General features: G+C 39.8%; 1 protein-coding gene across 1 annotated transcript in view; it reads left to right on the top strand.

The window, feature by feature from the left end:
• The window catches only part of SH3BGR (SH3 domain binding glutamic acid-rich protein), a 124,152-nt gene that overhangs the window by 39,952 nt on the left and 76,577 nt on the right, over positions 1-7,623 (top strand).

Genomic DNA, 7,623 nt, shown 5'->3' with positions numbered 1-7,623 from the left:
GCTTGGTACTGGTACAATGAAAGACACATTGATCAATGGAACAGAATTGAGAATCCAGAAATTAACCCATCCACATAGAGCCAACTGATTTTTGACAAAGTACCTAAATATATCGCATGGGGAAGTGATAGTCTCTTCAACAGATGGTGCTGGCAGAACTGGAAAGCCATATGCAGAAGACAGAAACAAGAACTTCACCTCATGCCTTATACAAAACACAACTCAGCATGGATTAAAGATCTAAATATGAATCCCAGAATTCTGAAGGCCAACAATGAAAAAATAGGGACAAATGTGAGGGCACTAATTCAGGGAATACACAAACAACCAATCATTTTGAAAATTACACAAATGAAAGTAGACAAAATAGATGATTGGGACATACTAAAAATTAAAAACTTATGTACATGAATAGACTTCATCAGGAAAGTAGAAAGGGAACCCATAGAATGGGAAAAAATCTTTTGCAATGTCATATCAGACAAGGGACTCATTTCTAAAATATATAGGAAACTACAACACCTCTACAATAAAAAGACAAATGACCCAATTAAAAATTGGGCACAGGATATGAACAGACACTTCACCATGGAGGAGATCCGGGCAGCCAACAAACATATGAAGAAATGTTCATGATCACTAGCCATTAGAGAGATGCAAATCAAAACAACAATGAGATATAATCTCACACCAGCAATAACAACAAAATTCCAAAAGGTAGAGAGGACAATAAATGCTGACTGGGATGTGCAGAGACTGGGACATTCCTGTATTGCTGGTGGGATTGCAAAATGGTCCAACCTCTCTTGGAAGGTTATGGCGGTTCCTCAGCAAGTAGGAAATAGAAATACCTTATGATCCAGCAATCCTTCTACTTGGTATTTACCCACAGAAATAGGAGTCATAACACGAGTAGATATATGCACACCAATGTTCATAGCAGCACTATTTACAATACCAAAAAGATGGAGACAGCCAAACTGCCCATCAACTGAAGAATGGATAAACAAACTGTGGTACATACACACAATGGAATATAATGCTACTTGAAGAATAACAAGGAAGCTGCAAGCCACTGGATAACATGGATGAACCTTGAGGACATTATGTTAAGTGAAATTAGGCAGTCACAAAAGGAGAAATATTGCATATGTAAAAAACTAAGAAAAAGAACCTATACTAAAGTGGGGGGATTCTTTGCTGGTTACCAGCATGTGAGTAGTGGGAGAGGGGAGGGAAGGGAAGGGAAGGTGGAGCACAGGGTAGGGAATAGACACAGGATAGTTTGGGATGGGGACAATATACAAGAAGTGGGGGGAATGGAAGAACAAAGTGGACGGGTCTGCATGGGCTAAGTGGGACCAAAGTAAATAATGATGTATAAACAACTTTGGATACAGCACTTAATGCTTGGTTGGAATGGGTAAAAGGGGGGATATAATGTTAAGATGCTTGGCTGTGTTTTGAATCTTGGTTTCTGGCATACCATTTTAAAATAGACACTTGAGGGTGAGAGAAAGGAATAGCCAGAAATATCACCATAGAAAGCTTGTAAGTCCGTCTTCTGCCTATAACTGATTGGAATACCAAAATGTGGCTACAATATGCCCAGTGAAGGAGGCTTCCTGCAGAGCCTCTGCATTACATAAGACCATAGTTGGAATCCTGAACCCCATCCAGAATCTTCTGAGGTGGGAAATTTCCTTATTGAAAGAATAAGCAGACCAGCCTTGATGGGCTAGAAGAACAGAAGATATTTCTTCAAAGAAAGACTGACAGGAAAAATACAAAACAATAAAGGCAGTTCAAGAGATCACTACAAGAACAAGCAAGTTGCTCGCCCAAGAGACACCAAACCAAGTGGTTGGGTCCGCTCAGGGAAAACCCCTTTCCAAGACTAAGACTCAATGGAAATACACTCTCTGATTGGTGACCACGTTTGTCACCGATAAGGGGAAATGAGGGAAAAACAGCAATGAAGCTGTGAGCTAAGCCCTACAACATTCAATAGACTCCTGTGAACCCAGGTGAAGACCTGATTGGCCAGCTGTGTGACAAGACCTGGGGACTCTTGTACCCAGAGTCAGTGACATAGCCACAGAGGTCTAGAGTGGAGAGTGAAGCATCCAGCTCATAAGAAGAGAGGGCATATGCATAAGAATACCCACACTTGCAATAATACCCATTTGACCTGGCTTCAATGACTGGATGATCAGAGCTCAACTAGGAGAAGAAAGAAGAGGAAAAAAAAAGAGTAATCTGATACAATTTGATGAACTTGACCTACACCTATGGATGCAGTAGCTCAAAAGAGGAAACAAATCTTTACAGCGAGGATCATTCCCACCCTCTCCATACACAGAGTAAACAGGTATGGGCAACTTGGACACTGGCTACCCAAAATGGCGGGAGTAGGGGGGGCTACAAAGGTAAGAAGTGACTGGCTTACAAGCTTTCTAGAGGGACCTTAGATCCAGAGGGCATGGAGAAAGGTAGAATCTCCACTGAGTAGTATCCAATCTGTCTAGGCTTGGCTGATGAAAGGAAATGTGGATAGGTCTCTTGTGATACAATAGCGAATAATTGTTATCAGGACTGATTGTGAGGGTTAGAAATGTAAAGGTAGATGTTTTGTAGCAAAAAGAAGGGAGTGATTGCCTTTGCAGTCTAGGAGCGGAGGTCCCTGGACTATCAAGGGAGAAGAGTGGAGTGCGGGACCCTACCCAGAGAAGCAGTGACACCAGAGATGGAGGCAGAGAAGATGATGTGGAGAGATGGAGCGGTTGGGGACTTTAAACCTAGATAGGGAGAGTGGCTGTTTGCTGAAGACTGGGGGCAGGCTTGCAGGGTATATCCCTTGGTTGGTTGATGATGCATGGCAGGGATTGTAACCATGACAATGAAACGATATATGATAGGATGAATGTAAAGTTAATGTTCTCCCATGTAAACTATCACATAATTCACAATAAGACATTAAAAATTTTATTATTAATTCTGCCATACATAACTAAGTTGTTGTTGTTAAGTGCCATCTAGTCACTTTAGACTTATAGTAGCCCTAGAACATTATAACTAAATATAGTATATTTATAGTCTTTGTATGGAGTCTGTTATCAGGAAAGTCAGCAGTTTAAACCCACTAGCTTCTGCAAGGAAGAAAGATGTAGCAGTCTGCTTCCATACAGTTTTACAGGTTGAATAACCTATGGATTAGCTCTATTCTGTCCTATAGGATTATTTTGAGTTGGAATGGATTTGATGGAAATGGGTTTGTGAGTTAGGTGCAGGACCAGGTAGTGTTCATTCTGTTGTGCATAAGGTCACTGTGAGTTGGTACTGACTCGATGGCACCTAACAACAACAATGAACCACAAGGTTGGCAGTTCAAACTCATCAACATCTGTACAGTAACCTTATACAGGATTGCTATGAGTTGGTATCGACTTGACAGCATTTGGCAACATCTGCAACATAGAAGCTATTATGGAATTCCTGGGAGGTGCAAACGGCTTATGTGTGACTGGTAACCAAAAGGTTGGAGGTTTGAGTCCATCCAGAAGTACCTGGGAAGTTAGATCTGGCAATCTACTTCTGAAAAAGCAACCGCTGAAAACCATGTGGTGCATAATTCTACTCTGTCACACATGAGGTTATCTTGAATTGGGGTCAACTTGATGGCAACATGGTTTATGGTTATACAAACTATGATTCCAACTAAATAGAGACAGTTTTGTTTCTTTCCTTGCACTTGCTCTCTAGTTTTTTTTTCTTGATTTACTGTACTAGTAAAGGCTTTCATAACAACATTGAACTGAATGCTAATAATAAGCTTCCTTGTCTTTTTTTTCATCCTAACGACGATGCCTTCAGTATCTCCCCACTAGGTATGGGACTTGCTTAACATTTTGTGTTGCTGCCCTCTATAAAGTTAATTTCCTAGTTTGCTAAAACATTAAAAACATAATGAATCGATGTTTACTTGAATGGAAAGTTTTGTTTTATTTTCCCACTTATGAAAGTGAATAGTTTTGTTTCCCAACTTAGCTGAAATGTGCTTACTTTTTATATATCAGTGGATTTGGTTTGCTAATATTATATTAGTATTCGTAGTCTATGAGTGTAAGAGACATTGAATAAGCTCAGACTGCCCTTTTCTAATTTTGGTATCTTAATTGCTAGGCAAGCTTTATTAAATCAGTTGAAGGGATGATCCTGATTTTTCTGTTCCCTGCATGTCATTCATTGACTGATTTCAGCTCCATGTCCAAAACTTCATTATTGGCTCTTTTGCAGGGAGTGCAATGTTGAACATTGCCAATAGAGGGTGCTATTGGGACAGTGCAGAAAGAATGGTTTCTCTACCTGATTGCCATGTACTTGTGGATTTTGCTTCTTTCTTCTATCATGTGACTGCAGCAGTATGTGTTGGGACTATCCAACGGTGCCCTTTCTCAGTTACATGCCCAGAGCATACAGCCCCTCAGTGAGTTTATAGCGCTAACCCCAGCCTGGTGACTTCATCATGTCCCACCTGATGTGGATATGTCACACCCCAGACCTTATGCCACCTGGTCAGCAAGCAAGCTCCCAGTGCCTAACTCCTCTGTGTTTTAGCTCACCAGCCTTGACCTAATTGTACTCCAAAGGGGTGTTTCCTGGTTACGCAGCCCAGCCTCATGACTTGGGCAATCCAGAGAAATTTTCTACCACCCACAGAGCTGCAAACAAACCTTCTACAGTGAGGTCTGAGGACTTGGGAAATGGTGCTCCCTCTTCAAGCCTATACCTTTCGTAGGTATTTCCCTAGGGTATTCTTTAGTATTCTTTTTACCCCTTTATAAGGAGCCCTGGTGGCACTGTAGGATAAGCACTGGACTGCTAACCACAGGTGGGCAGTTCAAATCCATCAGTTGTTCCTTGGGAGAAAGATGAGGCTTTCTGCTTCTGTATAGATATACAGCCTCAGAAACCCTTTGTACAGTTGCTATGACTCAGAATCGACTCAATGACAGTAGTTTTGGGTTTGGTTTTTACTGTTTATAGTTGCTTCTGAATTATAGTTAGTGAGTATTTATGTTAAACTTTTCTTGTTCCCTAGAAAAGTTTGTGTGAGATTAGAATGGCCTCTTTCTTAAAAGTTTGATAAAATTTACCTGTGAAATTCTCTGGACCTGGTCTTTTCTTTGTGAGGACAAGTTATTTATTAACTTATTTTAGCTATTTAATTTTGAATTGGATAAAGGCTTACAGAACAAATCAGTTTTTTCCCCCCCATTCAGCAGTTCATGCATATTATTTTGTGTCATGTTATTGATTGCAATTCCCACAGTGTAACATACCTCATTCCACTGCCTCCTGGTGTTTGCTTTTTCCATTGCCCCTTCTTTCCTAACTCTTCTGAACTTTGTCCTTGTGATCTCAGATGATTGATTATTCTAAGGAATGTGTACCTTTTGAGTGGTACTGTACCTCTTATAGCCCTGTCTATTGTTAGACTGAAAATTGAGCCAGCATGTTGAGTTCAGTGCCAGGTCTGAAGAGTGGCAAAGAGTCATGTTTTCAGAGATTCCACCAGTCTCTATCAGATTAGTAAGCCTGGTTGGTTTTTGTTTATTTTATGATTTTGAGTTTTGGTTTACATTTTTCTCCCACTCTATCCAGAGCCTTCCAATGTGATTCCTTTCAGAACAGTTGGTAGTGGTAGCTGGGCATCATCTAGTTCAGGTCTCAGAGTCATGTAAACTGAGGTTCACACAGTCCATTAATCCATTAAACACATTCCATGTGTTTTCTGTTTTCCTCACTTGTCTTTCCACCAGATGGGAAGAGACCAGTAGTTGCACCCTAGATGGCTGCTCACGGTCTTTTAAGACTCTGCGGACAATTTAAACCACTAATTTAATATATATTTTTTTTAATACATGGAATTTCATTTGTTGTTGTTAGGTGCCATCAAGTCGGTACTGACTCATAGTGACTTTATGCACAACAGAATCCTGGACCAACCTCACTACTGTTGCCACACTTGAGTCCATTGATGCTGCCACTTGGCCAATCCATCTCGTTGGGGGTCTTCCTCTTTTTCTCTGACCCTCCACCTTACCAAACATGATATCCTTCTCCACTGACTGGTCCCTCCTGACAATATGTCCAAGGTATGAGAGATGAAGTTTGGCCATCTTGGCCTCCAAGGAGCACTCTGGCTGTACTTCTTCTAAAACAGAGCTATTGGTTCTTTTGGCAGCTCATGGCACTTTCAGTATTCTCCTCCAACACCATAACTCAAAAGATCATTTCTTCTACCGTCTTCCTTATTCACTGTCCAGCTTCCACATGCATATGAGGTTATTGAAAATACCATGGCTTGGGTCAGGTGCACCTTAGTCCTCAAGCTGACATCTTTGCTCTTCAACACTTTAAAAAGGTCTGTGCAGCAGATTTGCCTAATGCAATATGTCATTTGATTTCTTGACAGCTGCTTCCATGAGTGTTGATAGTTGATCCAAAAAGAATGAAGTCCTTGACAACAAAGCACTATTTAGGTTTTTAACTTTTTCTTTTGTTGATTTCCATTAAACACTCATTTTATCCAAGTTTTTAATAGAACATGAAGTTTTAAAAAAATAATATACAAATATTCTCTATAATATACAAATATTCTCATTTCCTATTTATTATATGTAATTATGGAGTCCTGGTGTGGCACTGCAAGATAATGCACTGGACTGCAAGGTCGGTTTGAACTGCAAGGTTTGTGGTTTCAAACCCACCAGCTGCTCCTTGGAAACCCTATACAGGGTTGTTATCTATAGGAATTCACTCAATGGCACTTAACAAGAGGACAAAAACAATATGCAATTAGGTTCTCTCTTGATTGGCATAGTGGCAGCAGCAGTGGGTTCAAGCATAATCACGATTGTCAGGCTGGCACAGGCCCGGGCAGTGTTTTGTTCTATTGTGCTATAGTCACTATGGGTTGGAACTGACAACCTAGCAACAACAACTTAATTCCTGATAGTTTTCCTTAGTCTTCTCTCTCTTTTTTTAAAGTTCTTGCCCATAGGTTATTTTTTATGTCTTTTGAATTATTGATTTTTTGTCTTATGTATGTATGTTTGTGTATTTACTACTACTAATATGTTATCCATAAAATATTTAAAATAATACCTAGTAAGTGGAAATTTCTGGGAATCAATTAGAATTTCTGACTGAGAGCAAAGTTCCTATACTTACCCAAGGGAAAGTATACTAGGAAGGGACTTCAAAAAGTTAGTGAGAAATTTCCATTATTTTTTCATTCTATTTTGCCACAAACTTTTTGGAGCCCTTCCATATATTCCCTTCAACTAAAATTTGAGGTGGTTTTCAAAATGCATTTAGTATAAAAGAATAAAATTAATCCCTGAGGGAATTTGGGCAACAGGAAAATAATAAAACTTTGGATAAGATTAGCACACAGGAATGCTTAATATTTTCTTCCAATAAGCCCAATAACTATGACCTGCATTTGCTTTTAAGCATCTTAATTCACATTACCACTATCCATCTGTCAATTTCTTGCATTGTGATGGCTTGCAAGTTGTATGGTGCTGGAATATATGCCACTGGTATTTCAAATAC

Source organism: Chrysochloris asiatica, unplaced genomic scaffold, assembly GCF_000296735.1.
Source record: "Chrysochloris asiatica unplaced genomic scaffold, ChrAsi1.0 scaffold00154, whole genome shotgun sequence".
Taxonomy (NCBI): Eukaryota; Metazoa; Chordata; class Mammalia; order Afrosoricida; family Chrysochloridae; genus Chrysochloris; species Chrysochloris asiatica.
This window is presented reverse-complemented; position numbering and strand designations above follow the sequence as displayed.